This window comes from Triturus cristatus, chromosome 1_1 (genome assembly GCF_964204655.1).
Source record: "Triturus cristatus chromosome 1_1, aTriCri1.1, whole genome shotgun sequence".
In the NCBI taxonomy this organism is placed as follows: domain Eukaryota; kingdom Metazoa; phylum Chordata; class Amphibia; order Caudata; family Salamandridae; genus Triturus; species Triturus cristatus.
In genome coordinates, this window is record NC_140579.1 from 1019190741 (window position 1) to 1019218353 (window position 27613).

The following is a 27613-nucleotide window of genomic DNA, read 5'->3' on the forward strand; positions in this document are numbered from 1 at the left end:
TTCTCCGGGACAAAGAAACACTGCAGGCTCGGGGACGAAGATCTTCCAGGAGTGACCACCACTTCGAGGGGTAAGTTGGGATGTAGAGGGATAGTTAGGCACCACTGGGTTGGGCACACAAGGCCGTGGGGCGACAGGTGCAGGGGTGCCTTTGGACGTCGGATTTTCTTACCCGCTCTGGTTGCGGTGGGGGGGGGTCTACTGGATTAAGGCTGCAGGCGTCGTCTGGAGGCTTGTGGCAGGTCAGGGGTTGCCAGATCTCGCGTCAGGATTGCCGGGGGGACCTCCTCATGGTGTTTGTTCACTCAAACACAGCCCGGGCTCGGCAGGTGCAGAGTGCTGGATTTGCGGTTTCTGGCTGGCACCAGAAGCTGCAGTTCAAACACGTGCAGTGTTCACGGGAGAAGCAGTTTGGAAAGTGAATGCAGTCAGGTCCTCCGGAGTTTTTGAGGTTGCTGGCCGCTGGACACGCTGGGATTTTGCAGGAGCAGGTTCGAGGGTAGACATGCCTGTAGGGCTGGGGCCAAGTCAGTGGGTGTCGTCCTCTTGTTAGCTCTGCACGGCTTCTCGTCCTTCTTCTTCTTTTCTTGTGGTTGCTGGATCTGACGAAGGAAGGTTGAGAGTGCCCCTAAATACTAAATTTAGGGGTGTTACAGGTAGGTAAAGGGCAGGGACCATTGGGTCCCTTCCCTGGGGTGGGTACATCCCCTATTCTGCCACTCTCCAGTGGGAGGCGGGCGGGAGCCTGTCCCTGGTTGGCTGGGTCCCCCCATCCTCAATATAGCGGGGACTCGGGGTTGTGCTTCTCCTCGCCTCCCCCACCTTAGGGGTGGAGTTGGCAGAGGTGGGCACACCTCTCTTCCTCACTTTGTTTTTCCCGCCGGGTCTCCCGCCCAAAGTGGGGGGTAGAACCAGTGGGGACCAGTTGCTGAGTACAGCAAGTGGTCTGGAGAAGCTCACAAAGGCGGCATGCCTTTGAAGCTTCTCCTTCGTGAACCCTGCCCATCCTGGGGGAGGAGGCTTTGCAATTCGTCCCAGGATGTGCATTGTTTCAGGCCCCCGAGAGCAGCAAGCTCTCGACCCAGGGGTCCAGAAACATGTCTGGTGGTGGCAGCCTGCGCAGCCACTCAGTCAGGTCACTGGGAGTTGGCCGAGTTTCAGAGGGCATCTCTAAGATGCCCTCTGTCGTGCATTTTACATTAAATCCCACACTGGCATCAGTGTGGGTTTAATGTGCTGAGAAGTTTGATACCAAACTTCCCAGTCTTCAGTGCAGCCATTATGGTGCTGTGGAGTTCGTAATGACAACCTCCCAGCACCATATACTCTTACTGGCAGCATTGCACTTATTGGGCCCAGGAATGCACCTGGGCACCGTAGGGGTACAGGGCTCAAGCACCTTTACCCTCACCACTGGCATAGGGCACCCAGCTAGAGGGGTGACTGATGTATGCCAGGGCAGTGGTTTGTGGGCATGGCACACAGGGATGTGTGCCATGTCGTCTCTTTGTTCTGTTCTGCACCCAGACACTCAGCCTGCAAAGGCAGTGTGTGTGTCAGGGTGCAGGGCCTCTAAGGGTGGCACAATAAGTGCTGCAGTCCTTAGGGGCCTTCTCTGGTCACAGTGCCCTGGGTACCTGTGGTACCATTTACCAGGGGCTGACATGCGGCCAGAGATGCCAATTGGGTTTAGGCTTCAATGCAGTTTTAGGGAAGGAACACAGGCCCTGGGTACCTGATTGGCAGGAGCCCAGGGCACACTCAAAGTACATCAGCAATTCTGCCAAAAGTGGGGGCATACCATGCAAGTAAGAGGTCACTTTCTCACACCAATGCAAAGGCGGATCTGAGGGCAAACTGGCCGAATGAAAGTCAAATCTCACTGACACAATTTCATTAAGAATAATTTAGGCCTTCACAACCTAATGAGGGCTGGGAGTGGTACAAAACCGGAGCAGCTCACCCTGGAATCCATAGAGAGGATGGGGAGTAGCTGTGTTTTGGGCTCTGGCAGTCCCCACTATCAGTAGACATCTATCATCAGATCTTGTCTCATTCCAGTATCTTTTGAAACACAATAAGGTCATGAAGGTGCAGCAGGACACTAGGAAGGTTCAGGTATTCACTGTCCTCTCTGAGCCTTTAGAATTATTCAGGGTGCCAAGACTGTTTGGGGGATCTACATAAACGTGTGGAAAGTCTTTTCTTTGTCCTTCATCCTTATCCCCATGGATAGAGATCACATCCTGTTTGTAGAGCTCACACCTTCCAGGGAGATTGACGAAAGCATGTACCTGGACCATTGTTTACTGGTTTCGAATGATCACTGATTTAAAGTGATGTAATCTTTGAAAATATTTTTGCTTTTTTATTTTCCTTCCTGGCAATAGCAAACAGCTTAGAAACTGCAAGACTCCTTAACCAAACCTGCATCTTAGAGATCTTTATATGTCTCTGCCCTCCACATTTTCGGGTGCAAGGCGTTTGGACCTTACTCGGAGAGGGATGTCGCTCATATATCTTCAGCCTCTTGGTCCTGTCCCAAGACCCTTTTACGTGTATAGAAGACTCTTCTGTGCTGGGCTTGCTTGCATTGCTGACACTTGCAGACTGACATCATGGAGTCCCCAAAGTTCAGCTGTTGTGGGTCAAACCTCAATACATCCATTGAGGACATTGTCATCTGAACCACTGTGACTCCCATATGCATCAATGCTAACTCTGTTCCCCCACCTTGATTGGATGGTGTGTGGCATTGGCAGCATTAAGCTGGGCACAAGGACTCGCTTCACTAGGACAACTTTTGGCATTCTTCCGCCGCCTCCAGCTTCCATGAGAATTGGTGTTTTGCACAACATCTCTGATGCTGTTTTATATGCACCTGATCTGCGTGGAGTAAGGAGTGGATAATCCCTAAGAGCCTCCTTCTATGTTTGAAGTTCTTCATCCCTTTGCTTTCATAGATCAGCGTCAATCTCACAGATCCCGGTCAGTTCAAGTCTTCAGGCAATTGTATGATTCTTCTTCTATCACCTCTCTGTGATGACATTAGTAATGTTGGGAGAATTGCTCTTCCTTTCCTTTCCTTGAGCCAGAGCAAAAGGGTTATCACTTTTTTCTCTTCAACTCCTCAATTAATGGTTAAATTATGATCAATTGTGCTTGGCGAAGGCTGGTTGCAGTCACTCTTTTAATATGTGGCACATAATTACACTGTCTCACTTCCCTGTGAGTGTTGGCTGGACATGCACTGTGTAAGGACTTCCTTCCAGGCTTCCATAAACCTCCTGTGCAGTAGCATCTGCCCGTGATGTTTTCTAGCTGGCAATGAACTTGATTTACGGACTGGTGAGGTCCAGTGTTTACCCTTGGTCTCGTCAACAGTGAATGCAGTGGTCTGTGTGTTGGGTAGCCACTCCTGATCCCAGTTCTGGGTTAGTTTCTCTGAGTGCTAGAGCCGTGTTAGCATGGCGGGATCCGCTACTACCTGGCTTGTATACACTTCACAGCATTGAGACAGCGCTGTGCAACTTGTGGTTATGATGTCTTCAGCTAGAGTGTGTAATCTTTGCATCTAATTAAGAAATAGGTCTTGGAGATGCTGGTTGCCATGACCCCGCAACAATGCGTTTTTAAGCCTCCTGTAGTGCCCATGGGGGAACAGCCATTACATCTCGGCTGTTACCCCACATGCCATTACAATGCAAGCGTTACCAGGCATGCGTTGTAACAACGTGTAGTCTTTACTATGCATTTTTTACAACGTGTGTGCTTTTACCACACATGCCTTTACAACGAATTTCTTTGTAAAGACATGTATGGTAAAAGCACATACGTTGTAAAAAAAAAATAGGCGAACCACGTTGTTGTGATGAAACAGAGGCTCTTCCGCATCTTCACAACGACGTGCACCGCCCCTCAGATGACCTCAGGAACCACAAAGAGAGTGGGCATGACTGTTTAGCCAGCCATCTTGGCCCAGCCAAACAGTCCTGCACACTTTAAATCTTCCAGGCAGGCCCGGTTCTAGAGGGTGGGCCAGGTGGGCCAGGCCCACCCAAGGAAGGTCCTGGCCCACCCAAGGCCATCCAGAAATGGAAAAGCAGGTCCACATACCTGGGCCGACTTTCCTGCTGGCACACAACCCGAGAGGCTGCTACAGCTTGGCTGTGACTCTCAGCAAGCCACAGAGTCAGCCGTTCCATTGTCATGGGCAGAATGACAATGGCCCGGCAGAGGAGGCACAGCATGGGGCATCTTCTCCCATCCCAGGCCTCAGGAGGTGACTTTGAGCCCTTGGGGAGCTGCTAATGCGGTCCAGCAGCACAATTAATAAGTCTTAGGCAGGGGACGTGAGCTTTAGTCCCTTGCAGCAGGCCACAGCGATCGGATAGAAAGCTACGGGTCAGGATGGAAGGGGTTTGGGGAAAGGGGCTAGTGCCAACATTCTTAGTTTAAAAACTGTGAAGTGACAGACCGGATTGAAATGGGAAGTTCCATTCTAATGAAATTCCATCCGCTTGTGCAATGGGGAGAGTGTTGTATACAGCTAATAGTGCAGGAACTGCGTGAAAAACACTAAGGAGGACTGAAATAACTACATTTAAAGAACAATCTGACTAGAAACGAAAAAATTTAAAAATCGATTTTGACAATGTTGCAGTGAAAAAGGGAGAGAGGTAAGACCAGAGGAGAGATAGAGAGAGAGATAGAGCTAAAAGGGAATAAGAGATGGAGTGGGGAGTAGAGACAAACGGAGAGGGGGAGAGGAAAGAGGGAGAAATGATTGAAAGAAGGAGGAAAAGAGGTGAGAGGGGAGGGAAACAATTATAGATAAGCACAGTGAGAGAGGGGGAAATGAGAGAGGAACACAGCCAAGTAAAAGATGAAGTGAGAACAGACTAAGTGGAGAGAAGGTTAGAGCAAGAGATTGGTAAAGATAGGGTAGGAAACGAAAGTGGAGAAGGGTGATGGCAAAGGGAGAAACAAAATAGTGAATGACAAAGCGAAGGATGGATGCAGAACAGGATTATTAGAAGTTTCCTGGTCAGTAATAATAAGGAAAGGATGAATCAAGGCCTCTCACACACTTCTTAGTTCTGGCTTTCAGCAGCCTACAGCTTGATTCAGAGGTTGGTGATACCTTGAGGAAGTGCCCAATCAGGAGTAGAACCCAAGAAAGGGCTAAATATGGCACTATCACTTCAAGAAAGGGATAGTATGGTAAAAGAAATGCCACATGTGGAGTCTCCACGGTATCTAACAACTCCTCCAGAAATAGGTGGATTTTCCTTTACCACTCAAAAATAAACGTTATTTTGGTCTAATGTCTACTAAAGGTAGAACAAGGTCTTTCCACTTTCCTAATCTTTAGAAGCATGCAGAACTGAAAGCGCTCATAGGGACAGGAATCTATTTAATGTCTACAGAGAAGGGTCTTCTGCAAATCACAAGGTTTGATAAAGTAGATAGCTACTGATAGCAGCAACTCAGTAATTTTGACACAATGAAATATAACATTAGGTGTAGGACACAAACAAGTTCAAGGGCTAGAGGGAAATGAGGGTGACTGGCATGAGAAGACATAACTGAAGAAAGGGAGAATTTTCACGACAGGAAAAAGAACTGATGTAAATCTCAAAGAGGCAATAGTAATTGAGAGAGTGGGGAATAAGGACATGAGAGGTAGAAATAGAACAAAGTATATAGTGTATGTAGGAGACAGAAGTGAGAAAGAAGGGTAAATTATAGACTAAAAGAGGGAGGGCAATAGCATTGGGGCAATTGAAATGGAGAAAATCAGGGTAACTGCAGAGAGAGAGAGAAAGACCGGAAAAGAGGGATGGATAACGAAAGAGATGGACTAATGGGATAGAGTATGATAAAGGAGGGGTTTGTAGAAGGAGAGAAAGACAGAGGGAGGGAGACAGAATGAAAAGTTGGTATGATATATGGACAGACATACAGAAACTTTGAAAATCTAAAAGATGTGCTGTTACTCCATGGACGGGTCACGACCTGCGCAGCTCCCGCCTCACGGCTGCGTGCCGTAACTCGGTCCGCGGCACCTATTTCTGGAAACTGGGCTTATCGCAGCTCAGTGCGGTGCCCCGCCGTTTCTTTTCTGGGCGCAAAGATGCACCCTGCAGCACTTCTCTTTTCTCTTGGGGCACGCTGCCACTGTTGGCAGTGGCCTGCCTGCGGCCATACCACCCTGAAAGCACCTGATCTCGTCTGAAGTTAAGCAGGGTCGGGCCTGGTTAGTACCTGGATGGGAGACTGCCTGGGAATATCAGTACTTGAATCTTAGATGGACCTTAATAGTAGTTGCCTGCAGTCATGGTTAGGGGCTTTTGTTTTGTGTTCCTTCCTTCCAAATGTCTCTGTCTGGTTCCAAGAATGCTTGAGTACTGTTATTCCTTCACCATTCCAAGATGGAGGTTTTCTAACCTTTTTCCTTTTTCTTCATATACTAAGATGGTAGTTCTCCTTTTTCCGTTGCGTCACTTCCTTGCTGTCCTTAGGTATATAAGGGGCTGGAATTCTCATTTTTCTTGCGTTGCAACACTCTTCGCTCCTGTTGGTGTCTCTTCGCTCCGGTTGGTGTCTCTTTTCTCCTGTTGATATCTATTCGCTTCTGTTGGTGACACTTTGCTCCAGTTTGGTATTTAATTCCTGTGGGTTCCTTCTTCTGCAATTCTCGTCTTCTTCCTAGGTCTGTCATTGCCTTGCTGACTATCCTGCTTAGCTTGTACTGTTGCCTGGATTCTGGAGTCACTGCTTCCATCCGAGGTTATTCCATCCAGGTTTTTTTTTCGTCTTGGGTACTTCTTCAGGAAGGCACTGTCTGTCCTGATGCTGAATTGTCAGCAGCACAGTGGCTGCCAGAAAGGGTTGCTCCAACCTCCGACAGACCAGAACCCTGAAGACCCGGAACCAATAAACATCTTCACAGCTAAAGGTTAGAAGAAAGAGTTCCAAACCTAACATGTGGTTGGTGAGAAGATGAGAGTACAGGTAAAATAAGAGAGTAAAGAATGGGGAGAGAAGGATAAACCCTAGCAGGAGTGAAAGGCTGTTGATACGCATGGGGTAATGAAAGAGGGAGCAAGGGCACAGATAAAATATGGAAAATGAAAAGAAAGCATGTAGTTGAAGTGAAGTCCTCCAGCATGTCAAGCAGATTCAGATTATGTCTCTTCCCACAGTATAAAAGTCTCAAGTACCAAGCTGTGTTATACCACCTAAGACATCACACACATAGAGACATCTGTGTGGCAACCAAATGGGTCCATGAAAGACTTGGATTTGTACAGCTACTGAAGCCTGAAGTTTAGCAGTGAGTTTTCTGACTTATGAAGGGTGGGCAGAGATATCAGGAGATCTTAGAGTGACCAGGAAAGTCAGTGATCTGAAGGTAAACAAGATCCTCTCGTAGGTGAAATTGAGAAGAAGATTCAGCAACCTGTATATGCCATGTGCTCCAGGGGTCTAAGGTGGGTCGGATCTTCAATGATTAATGTCCCTGAGTAGGAACCTCTGGGCACTTGAGAGTGGCCAGGAGCCACAATTAAATGACACCGAGCAGGAACCTTAGCACCCCCTGGTGGGCCAGAGCCATTGGGACAAGCAGAAGCCTTGAAGACCTTGGAGTGAGCAGGGTTTTGGGCAACTTGGAGTAAGCATAAACCTCAGGACCCTGAGGGTGAGCTTGAGGCTCAGGGACCTAAACTCAGCTATGCCTCTGAAGCAAATGTTCACCCCCAATGCCCACTGTGAGTATTGAGGGAAAGCATGAGCTTCAGCCGTCTGGTGGTGACAATACCCTTAGGGTGAGCAAAACATCATGGAAGCTACGTGGATATATAAGTTGTGCGGAATCTCATGGTAAAAAGAAGATGCCCTGGAGCTTCCAAGTAAGAGTGAACAAGAGCCCCAGAGTCTGACGGCAAACAGGGAAATCAGGTGACCAGATGATGAGCTGGAATCCAAAGGCACCTGAGAGTGAGATGGAACCTTAAGGATCTGAGCCTGAGCAGGAGTCTCCGAGGACCGGAGAGTGGAATGAGCTTCAGGGTCCTTTAATAAGTGGGTAGCTAAGAGACCAACTGATGGTGATCAAGAGTCTGAAGGCGCTAGGATGAGCAGCACCTATGGATTCTTAAGTGTGAACAGAAGCCTACTGGCAAGAGGATCTGCATGAGCTTCTGGGGCCACATTGGTCAGGATCAAGCAAGGATCATAGGAATGACCAGGGGTTTTAGGACCTGATTGCAGAGAGAGGATTCAGAGACTCGGAGGGTGAGTTAGGGCTTAGAAGATCTAAGAGTGAGCAACTGATTCAGGGACAGATTAATTGGAAGATATGTGAGAGAGCTGCAGAGAAAAAAGAGTTTTTCCAGCAAGTGGAGAATGCTAACGGTCCTAGAACTTTTGAAAAGTTAAATTTTTCTCAAATGTCTTACCAGAGTTCCTCTCTGATACTATCCAAGCAATGGTTCATGAAAAGTTGCGATTTGCAAAGGTGGGGCAGTTGTTTTTGGGTGCACCGGCCAATATTTGGTCCTGATTCAACCCAGGACATAGGCTACTCTCAGGCCTGAGGACAAGTGTGATGTCAGCAGGGACGATATCTGCTGCATGCACAGATGAACCGCATAGATATCCTGAACACTCTCACTCACTCTCACAGATGAGACTGAAGGCTCCATCTGCAACCATTTTGCATCATAACACTATCATTTCTTTCAAAAGCACCTTACCTGATGTATTTCAGTGCCTTAAAGATAGGTGTTTTAAGGCTCATAGTGTACACCTGTTGTACTCTTAACTCCTGAGGCAGTCTTTTTGTTATTAGATGAGTGGCTAAGCAGAGCTCTTTAGTGTAGTATTGTCTATTCTGGGCATGTTTGTTTCCTGAACAAAGCTTCTTTTATTACTTGATACATGTTAATTACCATTTACACATTGCAAACCAAATACACGCTACAAAACAAGCAGACAACTCAGTACTAGCACTTCAAGCATGTTGTTGCTTCTTCCATTAAGGGGGAGATGTGAACGCTGGGAGGATCACCTCTACAGGGATGACAGCCAGAGGCTAGAAGGGCAAAAAAAGCAATATCTCAGAAAAAAACTTGAATGGCCTCAAAACACAGATGGGATAAAGACCCATGCCCAGTTGATAATGGGTTTTGAGCATGACGGGCAACGTGAGTTATGTGTGCGTTGCTTAGAATAACTGGTGAATTTTATTGGTTTTGCAAGTTTGCCAAAACCATAACTCAGTTTTTAACTTTGTTTTTATTGACCATGTGCATAGAATGGGAAGATAAATAATTGTAAAGTCTGAATTATGTTATTAGGTAGGGGTGTGAAAAGTTGTCAGAGGGCTTTCTGCACCACACTTTTAAACTCCAGTGCTTTGCAAAGCGGATATTAAAAAAAAAAACATGAAAAGCTGCAAAGAGATGTGTGGCATCAGCAATGTTTTTGCTGCTGCACATGGCTAGGAGCAGGCTCCAGTCAGTCTGTATTCCTCATCCCTTCTCTTCCACAAAAGCCAGAAGCAAAGCAGGGAAAGCGAAGTAGGTACCTTGTTGGTTGATACTTATGGTGTTCAGAATGTCAAAAGCTGACAATGTAAGTACCTAAAATATCAATTCTCTGCAATACTTTGTACCACTGTCCATCCCCATTCATCTACGTGGCCCACCCATCAATGTTCATGGCCTTCCCTGAGCAAGAATCCTAGAACCGGGTCTGCTTCCAGGGTGACCAGGCTCCCTATCCCCGTCTGAGTGCCGAACCATGGCGCTCAGACCAAACAACACGCTGCATTGCATCGTTGTGATTGCCTTAGGGGAACCAATCACAACTGCTGCATTGCAGCGTTGTGGTTCGCAGGAAGCCCGGGTGCTTCCTGCTGCTACGGAGGAGAGGCGGGGGCTGGCAACGCAAGGAGGAGGTAAGTAAACTTTTACAAAAAATGAATTTGGTTATTTTCTACCCACCTACCCCCCGCTACCGCTGCCTACAGGCCACCACTGTCACATTATCTTGTTTGCTGATGAAGCTCCTCTTCTTTCACTTCTCCTACTCTTAGATTGTTGTGTGTCGATTTAGATACCGTATATAGGTTTCCCGATTTATGTTGCTTTGCCCATATTTAGGCATAGAAAACCTACACTTATTTAGGCATTATCCATGCTAACCAAATACAGGCAATATTACGTAAACAATGGGGTGACCCTGTGTCCCTCAGAACCTGGGTATAAATGATACAAAATACAGTGGTTCTGTCGGGTATGTTCAAGCAATTGCTTTGTTTTGCGATTGGATCAAAAAGAATCTAAATACATCAATCAAAAAGGGAAAAAGAACTAATCATGAGAAAAGTTGTTTTTAAGAGGACCACATGAAAAAATGACAATGTACAGATCACGATGAAATCAGATTTGTTGGGTGGCAGAATATTCTTTATATATAAATTGCATCATTTATATCGACACCCATATCATTCTTTTTTGCAAAGCAAGGCTACCAAAGTTATAAAGATTAAAGTGAATTCGTGAATCAGTGACATAGTGACATAAGTGACACAGTTAGTGCATAATATATACAAAGTGAATACAAAAGTTTTTATATACAGAATAAAAAGGGCCAGTATTGGAAAGAGCACAATGACCCAGTTTCCACGAAAAATTCAAGTTCTATATGAAACCGAGTCTTGAACTGGTCCTAGGTACTGTCGACGTTTCAACCCTATATATGCGATCTTAAATCGTCATGCGGGTCTTCATCAGGACTTAGAATGGACAATGACAACCTACAGGAGCAAGTAAAGTGCGTGTCAAAAGGTGGTCCTTAATACTCAAATACATATGGTCCCAATACTACAAAAATGTGGTAATGGAAATGGCCATAACTCACCTAGCCGTTGGTCTAGGATGGCCTAATATTCACACAGAGTAGAGCCGATGCACTCATCCAGCGGAGTTTCTAAAAATTAATTCAAACAAATTGAAACTAGGGTGATGGTATTAGATAATGTTTGATCATCAACCCATCACCGTTAATGCAGAAAAGCTCCACCAACAATTCAGGGAACTACGAAACACGAATGACCCCTTACAAAATTAATGCAAAAGCGTGACATGCAAATTGGTCAAGGGAAACCACATATATAAACTAACTTAAGCTCTCATCGTAGTAAAGAAAGCGGGTAATGCGTGTAGATTCAGTTATTAGCAACGCAATTACCCGGATGAAATCATCACTGACCGGGGGCTAATTAAAAAACCACTCATAAAATTAATTCATGCAAAAACAGACCTGCAGTTTGTTCAAGAGAAAACACATATTTAGACTGACTAGAGCTCTCGTCGTAGTAAAGGAAGCGGGTAATGCGTGTAGATTCAGTTATTAGCAACGCAATTACCCGGATGAAATCGTCACTGACCGGGAGCTAATTAAAAGACCACTCAAAAAATTATTTCATGCAAAAACAGATCTGCAGTTTGTTCAAGAGAAAACACATATTTAGACTAAATAAGGCTCTCATCGTGGTAAAGAAAGCAGGTACTGCATATGGACTCAATTTTAACAGCGCAAGCTCCCCGGTTAAAACCTGTCACTAATCGGGGGCTAATGGTGACAGGCTCAGTGTTAGATTCAAAATTTGCGAAGAATAAAATCAACCACAGAGGATACTACTTAAGGAATGCATAATTAAGGACCTGGTCATGGCTCACCTCAAAATCGACTTGTAAGCTACAAAGCTTAGTAGGTTGGATAGTAGCCGTCAAATCCAATTTGGAGCAGGAGTTATTAGAAAAATCTAACTGCATCTATAAGGTAAACGACAGACGCAAGCTTAGTTACATACCCTTGGCAAAGCAAACATAAGAGAAACGCTTCAACGTATTATTCGCAGACTCACTGTCAATGAAAGCAACAAATTGCTTCAAAGCGGTGTTGATTCACGCTTCTGTGTCACCTTTCGTTAATGTGGGGAAACCGCGTTAGAAACGCAATGGACAAACCGGCTGATATATGTAAGTGACCTGGTCCCTCCCTGTATGACGTGAGACGTGAAAAACGCCGAGTTGGTTGCCAAGCAACTCAGGACGCGTCAAGGAAAACCCGGGGCAGCTGATGGAACGCAGTGGCCATACGTCAGTTCTGCGCTGACGTCAGACGTGTAATCTTCAAAGAAAACTAACGAGGAATGTGTCATGGTGGTTACTAGGCAACGGGGATTGCGGCCGAGAGCCGAAAAAGAATCAGAATACGTCCATGTAAACGTCCTAATGCTGCTATTGCACATAGTACTTTTCCACAGAAAACGAACATGAACAGAGATTGAACATTGTCATGCTATAATTTGTAAACCCGTCATATGTGCCAAACAAATCACAAAAAAACATTCTTTGCAAATGGGACATACTGAACATTTTCAATTAGATGTTAAAAACAGTTTGTTTCAATAAAGTTTCAAGAAACATTGGTGACATGTCGTACAAAGCTCTGCGCAACACAAAAATCAGAATACATCCGTGTAAAAAATCATAATACTGCTTTTGAGCAAAATAATTTTTTCATCAAGCAAACATAAACAAAAATTGGACATTGTCACGCTATGATTTGTAAACCAGTCAAATGTGCAAGAACAAATTCCGAAATATCTCTTTGCAAGTGGGGCACAATGAACATTTTCAATTGAATGTAAAAAACAGTTTGTTTCAATAAAGTTTCAAAAAACATTGGTGACATGTCGTACAAAGCTCTGCGCAACACAAAAATCGAAGTACATCTATGTAAAAATCCTATTACCGCTATTGTGCATAGTAATTTTTCACATCAAGCAAACATGAACAGAAATTGGACATAGTCACGCTATGATTTATAAACCAGTCATATGTGCAAGAACACATTACAAAAGATCTCTCAGGAGGTGGGGCACGATGAGCATTTTCAAATAGATGTGAAAAACGTGTATTTCAATAAAGTTTCAAAGAACATTGGTGACATATCTTACAAAACTCTGCGCAACATATAAATCTAAGAAAGCAGATTGAGTTGAGTTTAAGCAAGCGTTCACATCAACCGCCTAACCTACTCTAGAAAGAAAATATCAATGGCCGGCAATGTTTAAGTGATCTGTACAGTTGAGGATATATCAAGGTGACAAGAACGAGTAGATTATAATTGACCCATCTGTCTAGATGTTTCCTCAAACTCATTCAAACCGTGTTGGACAGTATTAAGGGAATGTATCCACCTACATTCTTTTCTCTTTAGATTGAATGTAATAGAGCCCCCTCTCGGTGTTAAAATCACTTTTTCCAGCACCCACCATTTGATATTTTCAGGCTGATGGTTCTGTGCAAGAAAATGATCCACCATGGGGGCCCCTTGTGTTCTACATCTGATACGACTCATGTGTTGGAGTATCCTGACTGTTATCTTTTGCGTGGTTTGACCCACATATAGTAAGCCACAGGGACAGCTTATTGCATAGATTAAATTGGTACTGTTGCAATTTGTGAAACTCAATGATTTCCTACATCCGTTCATATACGTCACAACGAGTTCTTTGAAAAACAGACTCTTAAGCCTTTAGGACTTCCCCTTGCTTGGATATTGATTTCTCCAAGAACTAATTTATTATGCATTAACATCTATTCCTTAGGAGTTCATTCATGACGTTCTTCTGCCCGACTTTTACGTCAATACTGGCATTCCTAAACACTTTCAAGGTATAAATATACCTTCACTTACCTTGGCAACGTTCGGCTGCCTACTTGCACGACGCGGCTCGCCACGGCAAGTTCGGAAGGAAGTCAAGTCCCCGCCTGACGCACTGACCAGACGCTGTCATCCTCCTCGCAGAGAATCCAGCTCCAGTGTTTCTGACTCCCCTTGCGGGGTGTTAGAGATCGAGACTCGGAAAGAGATTCCAACCTCACTCATTCGAAGGTATGGAGCAGACTAGAACCTTAGAGGGACTTTTGGCAAATCTTGGCAACTATAGCTAAACTAGACTATAGACAAACAGCACCTACTTTTTACCTCGTACTACACTTAGGTTAGGTACACTGGAAGCATCAGATGAGTATTAACATTTTAGCCTGTGTTATTTATGTATGTATTTTTATGAATATCTGTCATAGCTACAAACCATGCTATTGCAGTATTATTTTATCTTACTGCGAACGCTGTACGTATTATACTTCGCATTCTGTCTTACGATTGTAGCAGTTCATATCTCTTGCACGAGAAATAAGACTGTTCATTAAACCCTTTTTATTGAAAAGCCCGTCTGTCTATTTCTGTGTAACTCTGTAGAAACGAAACATGCACGAATGACTGAGTGAAACTGTTATCTATTGTTTCCACGATTCTGAGATTGTTCTGATTCTAAGGGAAACAAAGTTGTCATGTTTATGTGGTTGTCAGAAACTAATTCCTTCTTGTTTATTCGAGAAGTTTCTAGTGAGCTCTGAGTTAGCTGGCGCACACAAGTAATTAAGTTTAATGTACTCAATAGAGACATACTGACCTCAGTCCTATGTCAAAACTATGGTGTATATTATTCCAATGCGCAGAGCCTATAAGGGATATAGGAACTACACTACATGGCGCCCAACGGTTTGGTAAGGCACTAATTTAACGCTGGATACTGAAGTAACTCAGTCGTGCTTTTCTCAGAGACCCCTACTCATAATACTCCATAAGACGTCTGGAGTGGGTAGGGATAAAATATAGCTGAGTAGGACAAAAATCCTATGTATTAGCTGTTTGGTTTGGTTAACGTTGAATGATACAGTGGTCCAAAATATTGTGCTCCTTATCTTTGTTCCCTTGAAACTTGCTGTGCAATTTTCATTAAACAAATGTTTCAAAACGGGGATAATAACACCAGAACAAGTGGAGCTGTACCCGACAAGGTCGCAGCAGCTTTTAATTATACATGTTTTAATGAAACCGATGAAAATGCGAAAATCATCGCTCCAAATTTAAGGAGAGCCATCACTCTAAAACTTATAAAACATGGACTAACACCAAGAGGTGGTAGAGCAGTTTTTGTGATAGAGGCACATGAATCTCACCAGACAGAGGTATTCTATTCATGGATAGTATTCCCAGAATCAAATCCAGTAACTAAAACGTTTCACTTCTACAAAGAAGGTGAACCACCTGAGGAATATATTCCTTTCGAGGATATTCAAATTCCACTCACATACCAGGAGCATGGGCTCTGGTTTGAAGGCGCCCTAAAACATTACAATCACATTACCAGGCTCGGTCCACTAGGTAGACCAGGAACAACATGGCCGATTTTAGCCGGCTACACACCTCACCCTGACATTGAAGAAATGTCAGACGTAGAATTACTTGCTCAACTCAAGGAGTTAATCAAAATATATAGACAATTGGTTCAATATGTCATGCGGGCTTTCACAGTCCAACCAACAATAGCCATTCCAAGACAAACCTCTCACCAGGGGAATGCGCTAAAAATCACACCACAGACTTTATATGTAGTCATGGGTAAAATGCCCTCAAAACGTGAACAAATTCCTTTCTGGTTAGCTCAAAAAATTACTCAAATCGAAACGGTATTTCCTAATACCAGTCCTTATGAGAATCATAGGATTCTAACAATCTGTTTACCAATGGGGATAACACCACATCTGGAAGACTGCAACACTGGGGGCACAGTCTTTGCTGCTATCTACACTAAAACACATGGTGTTTCGTCTATGGCGGTAATACCTGATGTCCTGAAACAAATTCATAACGAATACGGGGCAGAGCCTGCTCTGAATTTAGGTATGAAGTTACTGAAAAATTTCGACCAGGTATCAACAATAATATTATCTAATATTAAAGGAGAAGCAGCATCAGTGGCAATCCGCCAGAAATTAAGGGAATCTGACGTTAACAGAACAACCACAAGAACTAGCCAGAATAATTGAAAAATCCTATGAAGAATCAGGCCGAGACAGTTTGGGAGGGAAACCAGTTAAACCACAACTGTCTGAAAGTCCTGAAAAGGCCTTTACTAAAAACAATCCTAGCTCTTCTAAAAAGAAGTGGGAAAATAACAAACAACATTCAAAAGAGAAAGATTCTCAATCCCGAGGTAGGTCTCCACAAAAGGAGCACTCTGAAAGGAGGTATAACCTCAGGAATAGGGATAATTTTAGTAAACCTGACAGGTATCAAGATACTGATACACGTTCCTCTCGTACCTTTCAGATATCGTCACAGAGATCCGAAAGAAGAGGACGGTCAGATCAAAAAGAAGAACGCGTTCAGAAAAACAAACCAAAACCTCAATTCTCCAAGAAGAAAGTAGCAGGTCTGAAGATTAGACATGCCGAGGATTCTGAGAACACAACTCAAGAACGGAGAATGGGCTCAGACAACGTTGGACAGCGCAGCAGAAGTAACAATAGCTCGCTAGAACCTGAAGGGACTTCTGGAGACAGTGGACTTGAATGAGGAAGACACCAGGGTTAGCTCTCCACATTGGTTATATGAAATAACACTCCGGATGGAGGGAGACATACCAAGAAAAGTGAAAGCACTCTTTTGGAAGCATCTTTCAAGGGGTTATGGTATACTTCTAGCAGAACGGGACTGGCCACCAGAATTTGTCTGAGAGTGCCCACATGGCGAAGACATCACTATGCCAGCCTTATCTAACCATGTTCCAGTACATTTAAAATATACTTATGCCAGGAAATGGGCAGTTGCCCAAGCCCCAGCCTTATACAAAAATCATGTAGGATGGGATGAGGACTCACCTCACCATAAGCTCCAGTTAAAAAATCAATCAACTGCACAAAGGCAGTATCCAATTAAGCAAGAAGCTACAAAACAGGTCAGGGAGATCTTAGATCAACTTGAATACCAACGGATAATTGAAACATGCACCTCATCAATGAACAATCCTTTGTTTCCTGTTTCCAAACCAGACAATACATATCGTCTAGTTTTGGATTACAGACACTTAAACTCTAGTAAAACATTTGCAGTGCAAAATGCACATAGTACAGCATTAATGAATAACACTGTGCGTAAAAAATATAAAACCACATTAGATATTTCTAACGGTTTCTTTTGTCAAAACATAGCACCTGAAAGTAGGTATTTGTTAGCTTTCTCAATAATGGGGACCCGGCGTCAATTCTGTCATCTCCCTCAGGGATTCAAGAATAGTCCAGGGCTATTCTCAGCAAGGGTAACAGAGTTACTACAAATGTATGATGACCAGGCATTGTCATATGTCGATGATATCTATCTGACAGACGATGACCTGAACAGGCACTTGAACAGGGTGAATACCATTATACTGGGCTTCACCTCTGAAGGTTATAAATTCAATTAAAACAAATTAAGAATTGCCCATCTCAACATCATTTTCCTAGGATATGAACTATCAAGTGAAGGCAAAAGCCTGGCAGCCAACTTTTTAGAAAAGTGCGCGCTGCTCCAAACTCCAAAAACAATGAAAAACATAGTTGATTCTAGGTTTCCTAAATTTTGGAAGAACATACATTCTAAACTACGCAGAAATTAATCAAACCTGATTTTAAAATCACACATTGGACACAGGAACACACAGATATCCTGCGTTCACTTCAAGCTGACATGTTAGCAACAAAACACTTACAAACACGCGTAAACGTACGCAACTTAGTGATCCTAATCATTCCGGGTCAATGCGGATTCACCTACTTAACTTTTAACGAAGATGAAAAAGTACCAATTGCATGCAAATCACGTTTGTATACACAAGCAGAAATGAAATTTACATCGACAGAAAAAATTCTGACTGCAGTTCAAACCGCTGTAGCAAAAGAAAGAGCACTAGCACAGGGGAAACGCATTATGGTCGTAACCCCTGTACCAGCCTTAGAGGCAGTTACAAAAGCGAGTATTCTGAATGCAAAAGCTTTACATCCAAGATGGATACAATGGGTTAATTCTCTAGCTGAAACTGATGTTGAATATGTTTTTGATCCTTATTTAAAAACACAAGCATGCCTGAAATACGAAACAGATTTCCTCTGCCTACTGAAATTCTCCCTCTTGATCAGTACGAATTTATAATTTATACTGACGGATCTGCGCAACCCGCTACGGGGGGAGTAAGCAAGCTTATAGTGCAGCATGCTCGATCGTTAAAGGTCGTATGCTCGATGGCAAATTTAGACCAATGGTCACAAGAACGCAATCTCTAGGAGATTGTACAGCTCAGCAAGCTGAACTACAAGCATTTAAAATGGCACTTGAAAATACGGATCGCGAATTCCCCACACTCATAGTGTGCGATTCTTTTTATTGTGTTAAATCATACAATGAATATTTACAGAATTGGCTTCAAAATGGTTTCGAAGATGCAAAAGGTGGCACAATCAAGCATAAAACGCTTTGGGAACAAGTAGTTCAGTTGTGAAACGGACTACAAAACACTCACGTCATACACACACTGAGTCATCAACGTGATGGCGTTCACGTTGAAGGGAATTCATTGGCTGATAAAGTCGCAAAAGGGGCTGTGCAAATGGCTTCTGTAGCTGCAATCACTCGTTCAAAAACAAAAATCGACAGTGAAATAATACTGACTGTCAATGCTTCAAGCAAAGGCAGCAGTGCAGCGTTACCTAAAAGGTTTCCACTCAAATACTCATATAGAATTGATGCGAACAATGTTCCGTTTGCTCGAATCCCTGGAGTAGGGGATAGGGTAATACCAAACATGGAACGAAGAGCAGCTTTGATTTGCGAGGCACATCTGGGAGAGGGTCTGACACATCAGGGATCTCTAAAACAATTTTAGAACTAAAAGAGTGGTGGCCGGGAATGAATACACTGATTCATACCTTTATCAATGAATGCATAGACTGCAATAGAGATCGCAGTACAGAACGCCACCAGGCACCTGTCTACAATGTAGCCAGCCCAGTACAGACACCATTGTTAGACAACATTAGACTATCTACATGCAGCCATCCCTGTGGACTAATGAAGTCCCACAAACACTAAATCAAGGTTCCTTTGGATGTGGCCTCAGCGCTCGGCTGACGCTCGAACTGTTATAAAAGATTTGCGAGTCTTTATTGGCACATACACAATTGGCACACTACATTATGACCAGGGTCCTGTGTTTAGCTCTCGAGCTTACAAAGAAGCCATGGCCAGTTTGGGTGTAGCAATGCGGTATTCTTCTCCATTCCATCCTGAGGGAAATTCTGTTGTGGAAAGAAAAAAACTGTACATAAAGCAGTCTATAACAGCTAGGGTATTAGGTTTGGGTGATGGGTGGATCAAACATCTTTATGGGGTCCAGCGCTCATTAAACAATTTGCCAAGAAGTTCTCTAGGGGTGTCACTCCATATGAAGTCCTATTTGGAACTAGAATGTTGATTCCGGACCTTGATATGAATGGCACAGTGGTGAACATCACAGCCGTTCCTATACCAGATGGTATAGTTTGGGACAGAACTGAATACGACATTTTTGGCCCGTCAGAACATTTGAAGATTCCACACTTATTTAAAATTTCATTAAGTGACTTTATTGCCTCTAGTACCTTTTCTGATGTTTGGGAGTTCGAGACTGTTAATAACATGATGTCTGATCTAGAAATGTCTGCAGTATTCACAAATCATTAATATTTAGAGGGTTCATCAGACTATGAACAAATGTATTGTTATAACCACTATGGTCATCATTTCTTGCATAAAACTGCATCACTTAGAAATTATTTAGGTATAACCAATGGGAACATTGTCCTACACCTCCAAAGGGTAGCTCCAAAACATTTGCAAAGAAATTTCCATATTTTTCAGGGTTCAACTTATCAAATCCAGAATCGTTTAAGAACATGTACATATTAAAGCAATGTTTCATTCTAAGCATTTATTTACATTTAATGCTAAATGAATGAACAAACATATATATACACATTATGAAATGGCTCGTAAATACAGAAGAAGAAAGGCCGAAACCATTTCATGTCAAGTCACATAAATCAATTGTTATCGGACAAGGTGACATAATGTCTCGATGTGTATCAAAGAATTCTGTTCTCTATGAATAGTTCTACTATAAGCAGATTGCTGTGCCATAAAAAAAAAAAAATCTAATTTGGAGAAAAAAAAAGGTAATCATAGGAAAAAGTTCCAAGTTTAGTCTTTGTTTTGAAAAATGAAGGCCAAATTCAGAGTCTTCCCGGTACACTGTGTGCTGAATCAAAAGTCAGTGTATGAGGATGGAGAAAACAAGAAATCTTCTAATCCTGTGGACAAAAAGTCGTCTACCATTGTAGGTGAAAGTTGGATTACCTCGTTTAGAAGACTAACCGCACATAGATGAGAAGCATCGCCTTCAGCATTGGTCACATCAGCAATGTTCGTATCGGATGTTACCTGCGCGCCTGGTGTTTCCTCTCGTACCTCAGCAGTAGCATGTTGCGTCTGTGAGATCTCAATGAATGCCGCCAACAGGATTGGTATCCGCTGGGGACAACAACAGTGCATGGGCCATTATCGGGTCCAGCAGAGTATCGATATCCATAGGCATGACTGATGAGAGTGTCAGACAAATGTCCAGCACGCATTCTCCACCGCATAGCAGGCAGCGTAGAACAGGTAAGATGCAATCTTGTCAGATTGGTCTGAATGATAGAAACCAAGTGGTGTTTAATTATCGTAGATGAGGTAAACCCAGAATTTGGACGATGCACTTCCGACACTTCATCTCCAATAGAGTTCTTTCCATGGTGAACTGGGTGTCGCTGGTGATTTGGCTTGCCATATCGTAGCAGTAGGAGCAAAAATAGTATCCCTGCAACGAGTGCTAAAAGGAGCGGGAGTCCGCCAAACACAGAGTGCACAAAGTTTGGAAAAATTCCGAGGACTGCTTGAAAAGGTGCTAACAGTCCTGCACACACGTTCTTAAATACATGTACAATACCGCTCGTATCAGACATGTTTAAGATACGACCTAACATTTCTGAGAAATGCACAGGGCAGTTTGTATACAAAAGGGTATGTATCTCTGCAGAAGTCCTTGCGACTTGGGGATCATAGGTTTCTTTGACTGAGGTCAAAGGCACAGTTTTTTGTAAAAGAATGGGTTTCATTCTGCTTAGAGTAGCAACTTGTATAGAAGAGATATTCAGTGAAGGCCATAAAGGCGACTCCTTGACTATGTCTATTTGGGGAAACAAGACATGCATACAGCAAGTGACCCTGGATGTAACCGTTACTAGATATGGGATACCTGGCAGCATGCCACAGCAGCTGTGATCATTCAACATAATGTAACTCCCATTTGAAAGTTGACCAAAGATTGGATCAATCACTACTGCCGATGAACCGTGCAGGTGGCAGGATAAGTTTGTAGTGGAACCGTCACAGGCCCCATGTAAGTTAATACCCTGACAAAGGAGAGAACCGCTTAGTGCGTGTTCACAGTTTCCACCGCTAAGAAACACTTCACGTCCCCCGCTTCAACATCTATGTGTGTAAGGTAAATCCCAGGATGTCTTGATGTATTCTTTACCCAACCTTTCATATTTGCCTGCTGGTATATTTTTTTAGGCAATACTGAAAATGGAAAGTCATAACAGGCAGAGTAATCTTACCATGTATGATCCACTCAGTAGCTGGTTTTTCTGCCACTGTGAATGGTAATTTCTCCAGGTTTTCAATGCTCAGCACCATATAGTCTGCTCCCCTTTGTGCCAGTTTGATCTGACTATCAGTGAGATTGAATTCTGCAAACAGTGACGTAGTGTTGATTAAACACCAAGGCACATAGCCAGAACGCAGGTTTTGAAGCGTCCAGCCTAATAGCATGATAGAATGTAGCTGTGACTGACCATGTTGCAACATGACCAAGTCTTGTTCCATGATGTCTATGACAGAGGATACAATGCTGTCCAAAGAATATATCCTGGACGACAGAGTCGTTAACCCATTGTCTACTACAGAGAGAGATTTCTCTAAATTAATACGATCAATTTCTCGTATTTGTTCTGCAGTCTCTGCCTGGGTGACCTTCCATGCTTCATTATAAGCAAAAACAACAGTTATAAGCAGCGTAGATACCGGCATATATGAAAGGTTTTTGATGCGGTTTTCTTGGTCCTAGCAAGAATTCCCTAAGGTCTGCGCCTTCTTGAAGTAAAGTTAAGTGTTGTTTTACATCCTCTAGTGTAGCTATCTGTAGCCAATCAAGGCAAAGTTTCCCTACACTGTAAGTTGTTACTACCCCTGGATGCTGTCTTTGGACATAACGTGGGTCTGGCCTATGAAAGGTAAAACCTTGTGTTTTGTTCAGGAATCTATCTTGACAGGTGTTTGTGTCTAAGGGCCAGAGCAACCATTTTTTCCATTCAGGGTCTGATCTGTTATTTTTCAAAATAGTATTTACGTCGACCTCCCCCTGTGTAGTGCTTTCACTTGTGGGTGCAGGTATAGACGGAGTGTTCATGTCTTTTATCTTGGCTATTCCAAGGCATGATGTTTGTTGGACAGTGTCGTTCAAAAACATAATTTGCTCAGGGATGATACAGGCTCTAAACAAAGCTTCTATTCCCTGTACTTGCCAATCTTTAGTACCCCAGACAGTTTTGCTCTCAATGTTGTCTTTCCAAAAGTCGTAACCCTGTCTAGACAGTTGGGCAATAAAGGCTGTAGAATAAATCTGTTTGGTATTCGTTAACATAGTTTTCATTCCTGTCTTATTGACATTCGTAAAAGAAAATGTCTCTGCATTTGAGAAATGAAACCCTGAAAAATATGGAAATTTCATTGCAAATGTTTTTGAGCTACCCTTTGGTGGCGTAGGGCAAATTTCCCATTGGTTATACATAAATACATTTCTAGGTGTTGCAGATTTATGCAGGAAATGATGACCATAGTGGTTATAACAATACAGTTGTTCATAGTCTGATGAACCTTGTAAATATTCATTATTAGTGAATGCAGTTGACATCTCTAGATCAGACATCATATTATTAACAGTCTCGAAGTCCCAATCATCAGAAAAGGTACCGGAGGTAATAACGTAACTTAATGACATTTTAAATAAATGTGGAATCTTCAAAAGCTCCAACAGGCCAAAAATGTCATATTCGGTTTTGTCCCAAACTATACCATCTGGTATAGGAACGGCTGTGATGTTCACTGCTGACAAGTCTCTTGCTTCACGATGGGATGATTTGTGTGGCTGGAGAAGTAAGTTCACTCTTTTACTTGCTGTGTCCATTTGAATATATCTTCCATTAATCAGCATACCCAGAGTTATTACCAGAGCTAACCAAAGTAGAAAGAAGAATATTCCCAAAACAATCCATACTTCAATCCATGGTGAAACCAGATAAGTCTTTTTCAAGAGATGAAAAAAGCCTGTAACTAAATGGCCCTGACAGTGGAAACCTCTAATTGACTGTGCTGGAGCTGGTAGTACAAAATTTTGTGTACCCCATTCTGCACGTTTATATTAATCCAAATAATAAATTAATTGTAATATTATTAATCTGTTTGAAGTGATTAACTCACCAACTATATTAACAAGAGAAATATACGTGGGAATTGCACTTTGCATGGCTATATTAATTGTGAATTAACTTTTGTACGCATAGTAATAGTAGAAAATTGTAATATTATATGTTATATGTTGCTTAAAGTGATGTATTTGTGATTTGTGCTTTATTCAGTGAGTATAAACCGCTCTGAGCGTTGCTTCTGCTATAAATACACACACATGGGTATTAGTAAGGGGATAACATTTTATTAGTCATTTCCATCTTTTAATTACGTTTTTGTGTTTCTTTTGCTTAAGTTGACCATTTCGGCCTATACAAGATGGCTGAACAGGACGGTAAATGTGACTGCCTTGACAACACGAGGTTCTGGGTGAAGTGCGCATGCGTCACCGCCAGCAACAGTGGCCTGGACCTGACCCCGGGTGAACATGTACCCTCCAAGGTCATTCCGGGAACTCATCCAAGACTAAGAGACAATGCCCAATTTAAAAGCCGGAACAAGCAAGTTCAATGACTTTAGCTACGACACCCTGAGAACCGCTATCGCCAGTCGAAATTGACCAATCAGAACTCTCTAAATCCAATCTTGATACATATTTGTTAGTATTTTCATTATAAAAGTAGGTAGGGAATTAGGGTAGCATCGCTACGCTACGACCGGCTCGCTCTTCTTTGACGAACTCGATTTCCTGACGTTATGCTGACGGAGAGGACGGTGACACTGCTGGACAGCTGTTATCCTGAATCTATGAGAGACTGAATTGCGGCCTAAACTTTGAATAAATTCTTCATTGACTGATTGACTTAGAGGACGACTTTAGCAAGAATAGGTAAATATAATGCTCTGAAATGCTGATGATGATGACTACTAAATTTCCTTGCAAAATAATTTAGATAAAGAGTATTTGATTAATTGACAAATGTGTTGTGTCAGTTATTTGAATAAAAGAAATGTGGTAAGGAAGTAATGTATAGATAGACGAGCATTATTCATTAAAACCAAGTAAAATAACTAAATGATTCATCCCCTTATGGGAGGGATATCTTGGGTTTAATGTCAGTGTATTTAGGGTAGGGCGAAGGTATTCCTCTCATGTCAGCGTTGTGAAACGTATTTTCCCTCAGAAAACAGGTCAACCGAGAGTAAGTATATTGGTGTTATGGGCCCCACCAATGAATGTATGTGAGTGAATTGGATGCCGTGGTAGTTGGTCTGTGCCGAAGGGGGAATTTGACGTTCTGCGCTGCATCAATAGCACCTACCTACTATCCATATATCAATATTAACCCCTCTGTACTTACTGGGGTCTGTGTGCACACTGAATCACACCCACCGCCACAGTGCTAATTCTCATAAGAACCTAACAATTTCAAACAAAAGCACAGGTGCACCACACTACAATTTCAAAAGAAGAAGAACAATAATAATATAGTCCGTATCCAACAGTGATGTTCTTCAAGATTTTCCTTTTTATTCCTTTTTCAGTGGTTTAAAAACGAAGTCAAAAGTACAACTTTACAGCCGACGCATTTCGTCCTAATGCAGGACTTCTTCAGGGCACTAGTTATTCAATGGGTCAATCTCGAACAGAGAGAGGCCAGTAAATAGCCGGCTTCGTGGTTTGTAACTCGTTCTCCGTCAATGTTGTTTAGCATCAGGTATGTACACCGTCTTTATGATGACCGTGAAGAAATAAAAGCAAGAACCACTGTAGGTTATCGGAGAAAATTTGCAATAATGAGACGTAGATCTCCACAAAAATATATTAGAGGTGTACTTGAATCCAGAATTTAGGATATAGTATAATTAAATGTCAATCGCACATATTAGTTCTTAATCATGCGGGGAGTGATTCGGGAGTAAACGGCGAAGCCCACACCAAAGGCAAGCAGCAACACTAGGCTGTAATAAGTCTAAGTAGTACCAGCCTATAGAGTTATATGTGGCATCTTATCAAGACGATCACACCAAAGTCAATGTGCGTCCTAAAGTTCCGTTTTTTCAGGTAAATATTATATCAGACCAGCAAGAGACCAGCAGCCGAGATAAAGCTGTCGATGTTTGTCAAAGCACCAGCATTCATGGCAGACAAGATGTAGCAGACGACGGGGATAAAAAAGGTCTGTTGCTTGTTCTTTGAAAGTTCTTTGTACTGGCGTAATTTCAGGCTTGCTGGGATCCTCAGAAAACGTATCAAAGTTCATGAAATAGCTGTCAATGGTTGGAATTGCATCCGGATTTGATGAAATTGCTGGAACCAGTTGATCACTTGTTTCTTCGTTGTAACCAGGTGTATCTGGACAAACTGTTATTTGGGTCTCAAGAGGTACAAGGTACAAGGTCCATAGCATTGTTGCTCAGTCCTCTATTTCTTTCTGTTGAATCTTCAAAGGTGAGGAGTCTCCCAGTTTGAACCTCTTGGATTGTAGCTAGAGGAGTGCGTCTACTACATTGACGGAGTCCACTAGGCCACTTGGCCTACTGTTCAGTATCGGCCACATAGTGTGGTTTGATCAGGTCGATGGACACAAATCTTTTGTCCTTTTTACCACCAAGGGGCGGCAAAAGTACTGTTCTTGATCCGTGGATTGCCAGGATAGGTACTGGTTTTCTGTAAGAAGGTCCAAATTCCTTCTTGTCCACGATCTTTTCTCTGACTAGATCCCCGAGCTTTGGGATCCAGACAGGCCTTGCTTGGACGGCTTGATTTTTCTCAGTGGTGGTTGGCTTCAGGACCACGTTGCTTTGTTGCGTTCTAAGTTCATTTAAGTCCTGTAAAACAGCCAAACGATCTTTGATATCAAATTGTTTGTTGTCCACCACTGTGCCTTTCATATTTAAGTCCGGAACCAACATTCTAGTCCCAAACAGGACCTCCTATGGAGTGACACCCCCTAGAGAACTTCTTGGCAAGTTGTTTATTGCGTGCTGGACCCCATAGAAATGTTTGACCTACCCATCACCCATCACCCAAACCAAATACCCTAGCTGTTATAGACTGCTTTATGTCCCTGTTTTTTCTTTCCACAACAGAATTTCCCTCAGGATGGAATGGAGAAGAATACCGCAATGCTGCGCCCAGACTGGCCATGGCTTCTTTGTAAGCCCTAGAGTTAAACGCAGGACCCTGGTCAGAATGTAGTGTGCCTATTGCGTATGTGCCGATAAAGACTCGCAAATCTTTTATAACAGTTCGAGCGTCAGCCGAGCGCTGAGGCCACATCCATAGGAACCTAGGCTTAGTGTTTCTGAGATTGCATTTGTCCAAGAGGACGCCTGCGCATAGATAGTGTAATGCTGTTTAATAGTGGTGTCTGAACTGGGCTGGCTATGTTGTAGTCAGGTATGTGGTGGCGTTCTGTACTGCGATCTCTATTGCAGTCTATACAGTTATTAATGAAGATGTGAATGAAAGTATTCATCCCTAGCCACCAGTACATCTCTTTTAGTTCTAAACTTGTCTTTGAGATCCCCTGATGTATCAGACCCTCTTCCCAGATGTGTTTCGTAAATCAAAGCTGCTCTACGTTCCCTGTTTGGAATTACTCTATCCCCCACTCCAGGGATTCGAACAAACGGAACGCCATTCGCATCAATTATATATGAGTATTTGAGTGGAAACTTTTTAGTTAATGCCGCACCGCTGCCTTTGCTTAATGCATTATTTTGCTGTCTATTTTCGTTTTTGAATGAGTGATTACAGCTACAGAAGCCGTTTGCACAGCCCCTTTCGCGGCTTCATCAGCCAATGAATTCCCTTCAACATGAACGCCATCACGTTGGTGGCTCAGCGTGTGTTTCACGTGAGTGTTCTGTAGTCCGATTCGCAACTGAACTACTTGTTCCTAAAGCAATTTGTGCTTGATTGAGCCACCTTTTGCGTCTTTGAAACCATTTTGAATCCAATTCTGTAAATATTCATTGTAAGATTGCACACAGTAAAAAGAAACACACACTATCAGTGTGGGGAATTCGCGGTCTGTGTTTTCAAGTGTCATCTTAAATGCTTGTAGTTCAGCTCGCTGAGCTGCACAAT

At 43.0% G+C, this 27613-nt stretch overlaps 1 protein-coding gene and 1 long non-coding RNA gene across 2 annotated transcripts in view; one reads left to right on the forward strand and one right to left on the reverse strand.

Moving 5' to 3' along the window:
- The window catches only part of LOC146871466 (ubiquitin carboxyl-terminal hydrolase CYLD-like), an 832861-nt gene that overhangs the window by 577521 nt on the left and 227727 nt on the right, over window positions 1-27613 (forward strand). The gene's annotated exons all lie outside the window — the stretch shown is intronic.
- LOC146871467 (uncharacterized) overlaps window positions 10729-27613 on the reverse strand; it is a 138580-nt gene continuing 121695 nt past the window's right edge. The window contains exons 2-4 of the long non-coding RNA XR_014981003.1: window positions 11754-11849; window positions 10933-11001; window positions 10729-10828 (exon numbers count right to left, since the gene is read on the reverse strand). This is a non-coding gene — a long non-coding RNA (uncharacterized LOC146871467). The remainder of the gene's footprint in view (window positions 10829-10932; window positions 11002-11753; window positions 11850-27613) is intronic.